Consider the following 9495-nt stretch of genomic DNA (forward strand, 5'->3'; position numbering starts at 1 on the left):
ATCTGTTCCTTGTTGCAGCCTTCTGTAAACTCTGACCAAGGTTTGGCACTTGTGTAGCTGGCTAACCTCTGGTCTTCACATCTGGGAGGGGTTTTGCATTGCATTATTTTTCTTAATTGTAATGGTCATTTTTTACGTATATATTTCTACTCAGTATATTGTATTCATGCATAAGTAATTTTTGCTCTGAACTTCACCGTGTCTCTGTTGTGCAAAGGACGAATTCTCCCTCTCTGTTCACAAAGATAACTAACTGTGTTGTATGAGAATGTTCCATGCCAAGGCCTTTGGGCCGCTTGTTTTGGTTGCTGACCGTTTGTTTGTCATTGTTGTTCCTATCAGTCTGAGACCAAAAGTCTGGGACTGAAATGTCTAACATTGGCCATCGGCCCCCACCTTTACTCATTCTGTATAAAGAAAGTTTGTTCACTTTTTTCTTGGTTCTTCCTCACTGAGACTTTACGCATTCTGTTGTGATGATTGAACCTTCTTAGTATTATGTATTTCAGCATTAAAAGACTCACACAAAGCGGGTATAGGACTTTTTTCCAAGAATAAATGAAAAATCTTGAGGCCAGAAAAATTACCACAGTGTACTTTATTGAATGTATTTTGGTAGTTTGTGTTGCAATAGATTCAAATAAAAATGTACAAAAATCCCATATATACAAAAATGCAATTTTGAACATGTTTATCACTCTTGATTTATTTTTACAATAAAATGTACTTTTTCCCCATTGAAAGAATTTTTAGCACTTCAGACTTTCATCACACAATGCAACTTACTGAAAAGACCAATTTGTTTTTGTCTTAAACATTTGTATCTTTTTTAAATACACCACATACACCACATTTATCATTTTTTTCTCTATAGTATATCGTCATAGTTACCCACCATCATGGTGGCATCACACCTCTAAAGACACCCTTCACAGTCAGAACTCAAAAAGAGAGGAATGTTCTTTTTTAGCGTGTACACTTTGCATACATTTATTTACAGATAAGCTTTAAAGTTGATCAGTTCACTATCTGTGGTATCCATGTTCAACCATCTCTCTAAACAGACATCTGTACAGAATGATTATACAAGTGTGACTGGAATCCCAGCCGTATCCACCTGCTGGTTACTGTGCTTCTACTAAAGCTGAGTTATCTCATCTCTAACTGGTGCACGGATCTTGTTCTGACCATCCAAACTAAATAGTAATTTCTTCAGCTGTGAGCTGAGAGTGAAGAAGTGTACTCCTCTGTTGTGTTTGGCTGGTATATCCAGACCTCTACAGCAGAGCTTTGATTCGTTACAGCTGGTGAACAGAGACAGCCTCGGGGCCGAGACGCTCACAAGAAACACGGCCTGTTCACATCTCAGAGAGCTACAGAGGGCAGAAGAACACGATACATTGCAGCTTTGTGCTGGAGTGGTCATTGCTAAATCCCACTGTGGACAGCCACATGTCTCCTCAGACAGACCTCACACCTAAATGACAGAGTGGTCTGTGTTCAGAGCCTTTCAGAAAGACACATGAGCATTACAAAAATGATTAATATGAGTGTTTTGTGAACTGCCGAAGCTTTGGTAAAGTTTAGGAATCTTAAACTATTTGGCTACGGTTCTGATTGATGTGGGACACGTCCTTCCTGACAGCCTGGTCACACTTGCATCAAATACCAACACTTGGACAGTAGCCCTCGGCGTCTTCATACCTGCAAACTTTCTGACCGCCAGGCTTTCAATTAACTCCAATGTAAACCCATCCGCCTCATTATTAGACGGTCACAGCAACCGACTTAGAAGAGAAAGAGAGTCCGCTAAGGGCGAACAGAAGGGGAAGGTGGATGGGTCAAACGAAGGACTTTCACCTGCCTCTGAATATACCTGCCTGCGTATGAAACCAAAAGTTTCATGATTTTTACTGACGACATTATGTCACGTGATGCTTTGTCACGTGACATCACTGAGTCACGTCCTGATGTTTGTAGCTTCAGTAACATAACAAACATACTTTTTTTAACCCAAACATTGCCTAAACCTCACCTTTTCACAATGCTGACCACGTGTTACTGTGTCACAATGCTACACATAAGACTGGCCAAGCAGGAAAATATGACAAGTGGGGATGAGATTGCGTTGTCTTACACATGTGAGAAGAATTCTAAAGGTGGGATAGAATGGATCATGACACGAATTAAGGCATTCTATGATCACACTTATTTGTTATAAATGTTTTGAACGTAGTTGTTTGATGTATAATAGTTTTGATACCACATTATAAATGTATTATGTCCCTGATGTTTGTACCCTGGTGTTCCTTCTGACAGTTACTGAAATTAAGCACAAGGAATTTTTGAATAACCTTTACTTTGGCTGTCTTAGTTTGTAGGCTATAACACCGCAGGATGAAGAAGTGCAGCTAAAACCAGCTGAGGCATAAACGGAAGCATTTTCCTTCAGTGACAAAGACACAACGGGAATGTAATGGGAAATGGTGAGATCCTCTACAGTGCGCATTCATTTCTTTACAGCTACAGCACTGTCACAACTGATGCCTGGATTTACAACCAAACACAATCACCAGTCAGCCATGTTTCCTTCAGCTGGACACAAAGCTTTTCATCTGAGAGGATGGAGGACCGAAGTCGATACACCCTCCCTATTGGACAACGGCTCAGTCCTAGTATAAGCACAGTAACTGCTGTTGACACATTATTATTGAATAGTGTAAAAAGAACACACACACAAATCCCCCCCCCCACCACCACCACCACATACACACACACACCATGGGCTAACCCCGAAATCAAGCTGTGCTTTCAGTACAGACTCAAACAATGTCTTGGATGATGAGGTTGAAATAAAGACACAAATATTCGTTTTAAGGCAAACAAAACATAGAAAGCAGCTTTTAAGAGTTATGAGTCTGTCGATGTGTCATGTCCTATTTTGTGATTCACGTCCTGCAGTGAGCAGAATACCCACCACCAATCAGAAGATGAGGAACATTAATAGAGGATTCACCTGTCTATGACAGAGCCTCTTTTTTTTACAGTGAGATTAAACACATCTTGAGGCAGACCAAAGCCCTCCTTCTTCAATGGCTCTTTTTTAATATACTTAGCTCTACTGAAAGAAATATTAACCCAAGGGCCAGATTCATGAAAAACTGTGCATGGGAGTTCAGTGCTGACATGCGTGTTCATGATTCATGACCAATTAAAATGCAGAAAGAGAATTCTTATTGACAGATTCAAACGATTTCAAATGAAAATGAATGAATGAGTGAAAGCACTTTAATGAGATGGAAATTTTTTCATCTGGAAAATTAGTACATAATGGAAATTCAAGTTAAAAAAACAATTTGCAATTTCAGCTTGGCACGTCTGCATTATGTTTGTGTTTAGCTTTGTTACGGAAGCATTGAGAGACAAGTGAGATAAACAATTCTGGTGATCCATTTTCTAAGTCATTTCTCTCCTGTGTTTATGACTTGAAGAACTATAGTGAAAAAAAGATTTCGCAAGGATAATAATTTAAAGTTTCCATAATTTGTCTTTTCATCAAACAGATGAGAGAAAGTTTTGCCAGGTGAGTGTATTTTGTTGTGATACTTATTTTGTCCACAAGAGACTGAAGTGCCTCCATGTTCTGAGGACTAAAAGCATTCATGTTTTCTTCCAGTTGTTTTTATTTCTCCATGCACTCTAAACTCAAGGTGCATACATTGTGTGTTAACGAAAACATAAATGCTTTGAGTCCTATTTAGAACATGGGGTGATGGTGCACTTCAGCCTCCTATGGCAACAAACTCTTTTTTGTAACTTTTTTTCCCCAGAGGAAAATAAATAATAATATTTTTTTTCACCTGGCAGTCCCCACCTGAAGAAACTTAGAAAAGTCATCCTGCCAAAACTTTTTTTTCACCAGTTCTTAAGTTATAGACACATTCAGATCGGACTTTGAAAATGGATTAACAGAGTTATTTCCTCTCACTTTTCTCTCGGGGCTTCCGTACATTGGGAGTACACTGAATATGATTTGTTAATGGATATTTTGGGAAATTGTATTTTCAGTGTTATTGTCTTCCTTACAAAAACAGGGACCTGTGTATCTCCTGCGTTACAGAAGAAAATACATTCTGTCTATGAAACAAACTGAGGTAGCTTTATGTTAAGTAGGTATCAGTACACATCATATACGTGTATGTTAGTTCATGAGATGGCTACACCGGATTTAGGAAACACTTCAAATAAACTTCCATAAGATGCTTTGGCATCCCCAGATAATATAATGCTGCATTTACACAGAGTAGGCTACAAAGAAGGAATGGCCTTCTTAACCTTCAATCATACTTTCTCATGAAGATTCTTTCCAGGTATTGTTTCCGTTTAGCAACTGTCTGTCAAACAAACTAAACATTTATTGCATGAACTTTTGAAAGTAGTTTTTTTCACAACCAGAATGCTGGCAGATAAACCCGTGAGGACCTCTGCTGGTGAATTAATACAGATAGCTTTTCTGCTGTCGTAATTCCACTAAAGATAAGTCATTGTGAAACCTGTGCTTTTTCCACTTGGACAGTTAAATAAAACATCATGTCTACCTTACCCACAATGCACCTCGACGACTGACAGTTCATTCGGAAATTCAGATGCCAGTACCAGTACCTGTGCCCTAAAAGTGATACCGATACCAATAGAGTACTTCATTCGATACCCATTCGATGCACTGCACAAGTGATTAGCGCTGATAATGCCGTCCCGTGTTGTTGCAGAAGTGTAAATGAATCCCTAGTAATGCTAGTAGAGGCTAATGTATCCTGCAGCTTCTAACCTGCAGCAGAGATGAGCAATGGGCTACGGAGTTCTGGTAAACTCACTTCTTTCTAACTCCACACATCCAGATATTGAACTTGTAGTCTTCGGCCCCAACCAACGCTGACTGAAGTGACATGACATGAGGCAATTTATCCAATTTCATATAGCTTCCCCTGGCGCCACATAATGCTTTATATAACTTATTTTCACCTGTAGGCGACTCCCCAAGTCTTGTAGACTTTGACGTGTAAAATTAAAAAAATGAACCCAAAGCTCAAAATTAAGTAAAAGGAATAAAATAAAATAAAAATGTCAAAACAAGAGAAACAGACAGTTTATAGATAACAAAAATGTTATCTATAAACTGCTCAGTGCAGTCAAACAACACACTAATGAGAACTCACACACACAGTAGTGTAACAAGGCAAATTAATAAGCCATACAGTATGTATTTCAGTGTGACTTAAGGTTCAATATACTGAAAGAATAAGACACTTGAAAACATGATAATTTAACGTAAAATTACCATCACAAACTTAAAGAACCATACCACTGTTTTTGAAAATTTTAGCTCTAACTACACATTATTCATATTTTTACAACCATTTTCAGATGCAAGCTGTATATTGATAGATGTTTGAATGTATTTTGCCCACAGTTACAGGCCTCCATTGGTTTCCATTCACAATATGAAACCGTTATTAAAAGTAGATCGATTTAAAAGGTCTGCACTCCAATACCTTACAACAATAACTTTGACAATGATGACTATAGATGACGTTCACTTGATTACAAAATTGAAGCAAGAATTTATACCATATAATGCTCTGGAACACTAGAAAAAGTACATTCAAATTTCAGAAATATAGCAGCTTGGTTTTCAAAATGATTGGCTGTGACATCAATAAGATATGGCTAAAACATGCAAAACTGCTGGTATGGTCTGTTCACAAGCATAAAAATATGTTGAAATCCTTCTATTGGACTTTTCCCCCACCAACAAAATACAATTATCGTAAAAACTAACATAAGCATTTTAAAGGTGTATCTAATGAGAAAACCGCAAATAATAGCTGGAACATTCCCATATTTGCTGGGAAAGTGGATCATGTAAACACATCCATCTGGTTCTCTCTGTGGTCTACATATTCTGTATACTTTACTACACACAAATCCTCTGTTTAGTGATATATTTTTAACCAAAAGAATAAGATGATCAAGTTTATTTAAGTTTTGGACATTATCTATAATTACTTGCAACAGAATTAAGACTTCATACACAAAATGAAGGACCAGCTGAGGTGAGAACAGCTCAGTGCGCCTGGGGCTGCTTTGGTTAAGCAGGATGAAAAGGTTTACAGTCTCATGCCATGATTATCCCATTAACTCGTTTTGTGCTTTTCTCTCCTCTTGCCATCCTTAGAAAAAAAGACATTGCACTTGTGACGGATATTAAGAAATCTGGAAACCTTTCTTTTGTGCAGACATTTAAAAATGCAAAGACACACTGTTACCATCTTCCATCTTCTACCATCTTCCCAGCATTCCCTGAAGTCACGCTGGTTGGGTTGGGAGTGTGTAAATGGTGCAGCTCTCCATTGTTTGCAGTCTCTAGTTGTCTCTTTGCACTCTGATTCAAATCACTGGGGACGTCCGAGGGTTTGTTTTCATACACACAGCATGTTGAAAAGGACACCGTGACAATTTGACTACTGGCTCTCATCATCAGTGGGGCCTGGCTTATGGACAATGTTCTGTCTGAACAACACTTTGAACAGAACTCATGGCATGGATAGTCATGGTCCCTAGAAGATGACTTTAGCAACCTTCTGACCCTTGATTTCAAGACACCATTCAGTGAAGAATGTGATTTGACTAACATTTTGATTCATCAAAGTATTTTGAAAACAAATGTCTGGATTTTAATGAAATTTAAAAAATGTGATGTTTTCACCAGAGATCTTAATGTTGCCACTGACAGGAACTTTAGAACTTTAGTCTTGTTCCATCATCATCTGCTCCTGTCCTTCCCTGATCCAGGACATCCATACCATGCTGCTGATCTGATGGAACCTGAACATAAACTTTATGAACAGTATGGGATGATTGTTCAAAATATGAACTCAGTGGATGACAGGATGGTTGTCATTTTATGATCTATTCAAAAAAGGTTGTCAGTCAGAGCCACAGCTGAGCTAAAAGCCACCAAATCGTTTTAAGTACTCTCCCTTCCTTTCCTCCCTCTGTAAAGTTTATATCTGTGCAACCATTTTATCCAAAGTTAGCACTGTCCCCTTGTTTCTCTCCCTTTGACTTGTTGGTAGTAGTTAGTCTGGGTCTATTTTGGTAAAGGATTACCAATATGTAGTGTCCTCACACATGAAAAGTGTCAAAAAATATGAATAACATGACGTGTCATTTTTATATCTTTTGGCCACCAGTTACAGACCCCCCCTCCCATTCCATGAGCGAGGAAGAAACATTGTGCCTTCATTCATAAATTTACACGGCTTGTGTGTAATTGACCTATATCTTTTGTAATAAATCGTGTTTTGCACCCACCTGCGGTTAATATTTTTTGTTTTTCCTACATTAGAAGTTCCTCACTGAAAATGGATTTCATTCGTTGCTCAACCCAGACCGTGATATGTGGTATAACAGTTGTCAAGCTTTTATAGTGGCACTTCAGTTAGCATTTCTCATTAAAGCCCGTGGACACTACCAACAACATGCTGACTTGTGTTGTGTGGCTTGGTGTAACAATGTTAAAAGCTTTTGGGAAAAACAGGAACATGTGCCCCAGAAGGTGACGTGTGTTTATCAAAGATCAAGCAGACTTGAAGTCAAAATGTCGCCTATTGCCAACACATACACACTCACACCACAACAAAACACACACAATGACTTCATAACTTTCTACATCATCTCTTACGTAAAAAAATGCTGCATGTTGTATCAGAGTACTGTACATCCTGGTGGTTGGTTTAGTTTGGCTGAGATGGCTGCTTAGCCTGTTCTTCTCCATCCTTGACTCATTTCCATTTCCTGCGTCATTCTGTCTTGCCCCCCCCCCCTACACATACACATACACACACATACATACATACATTCACGTCCACAGACAAGCAGAGATCAGCATCACTGCACAACCAGGTATATGAGGCTGGACTGCAAATAGTTGAGCTGAGCTGCCAGGAAGATTTCTTTCTTGGCATTGTGTGAGTTTGACTTACTTCCTTATGGGATAGTGAGGTTGTGTCTGTCCAGCTTTCACCACTTTTTTCTTGTTTCCTATCCTTCCTTACTTCCAGGCTTGGTTGATTTATCCAAAGACAACACAATGACTGAGTTCAGATGCTACTTTGACCACTGTCTTCATGTAGTTCACTTTCTGTCTGACCTTCTTCCAGTATAGACCATAGTTATCCAAGAAGAATGAAATATTTAGTCGAGAGAACTTTTTGGACTTCCCAGCCATCCTCAATGCTGGGTTCAGACTACACAATATTTGTGTCTGTTACGATAGTCACTGTGTCAGATTAGGCGGTTATAAAGTCATAAATTCTTTCCGGGACTTGGCCGAGAGACATGACAGCCAACACATTGGTCACCGGCCAATCAAAACGCGATTTCATCGGGAAGGAGTTGCTAGGTAGAAGAATGTAAACAAACAACGGCGGTGTGCATGATGCTGGCTGTCTTGAGTTCGGAAAAAGTCTAAAAACAAAAAGAAAAACCTTTCCTCTGTTTCACTGTTCCACCGGCAGCAACATCATCATTCTTCTCGCTTCGTCATGTTTACCGCTGTGCGTGAAAGGGCACTCTTTGCTCTTACTGGCCAAAGTTAGAGTCATGAGGGAACACCTGCTAATCTTTCTGTTGGGATATTGTGAGGTCATCAAGTTGTCCACCTGACACACTACACAAGATAAAACGATCAATTGTCGCGCCCGACTCCCATTTTTGTTCCCAATCCGAGCTGATGCCCAACGTCTGACGGGTCAGGCTATAATCGGGCTGATATTGTGTAGTCTGAACCCAGCGTGAGGTGTTCCAACTCCTCCGAATCTTGAAGACATGTCCAAAGAACCTTTTTGGCACTAAAAGAACAGAAATTATGAGCTTTTTCATGTAGATAGTGATGGAAGTACCCACCCAGTTGTGGCTACTATAGGATCACATCATCAGAACTTCCGACAGTTTAAAGTTTTCACTGATGCTGAATGAGGGTTCCTTTCCTTTCATCACATTAGAAGAACTTCTGTGTAATTCAAGTGTCATTTAGGTTAAGGTGGAATATCCGATGAATTAAAATGTGTCTGGATGGAAATATATCCTTTTCCAACCTTACGCATAAGCGTCTTGTACCGTCTGAGCAGAGTGTCGAAGAGTTTGCATTTAGTTCATTCCAGACGGGATTTCCCTGATGAGTGGAAGTAAAAATAACAGCAACAACCCTGCAAAGAACCCAAACACATCTAGTGACATCAACTGCACTCGTGCCAAATTGTTCCTCCGATCACTACCAACAGGGCTGAATTTTCCTGGGTGGGCACTGATGCCGAGGAATAGAAACAGAAAGAGAGTAATGAGAGATGAAAAGTTGAATTGCTGCCAGTAACAAATTCTTTATTGCCACAGTCCCTGTTGCTGATTATGTTATAGCAGGATAATCCTCTGACA

Source organism: Anarhichas minor, unplaced genomic scaffold (assembly GCF_050575085.1).
Source record: "Anarhichas minor isolate MPS153535 unplaced genomic scaffold, ASM5057508v1 ptg000006l, whole genome shotgun sequence".
In the NCBI taxonomy this organism is placed as follows: Eukaryota; Metazoa; Chordata; class Actinopteri; order Perciformes; family Anarhichadidae; genus Anarhichas; species Anarhichas minor.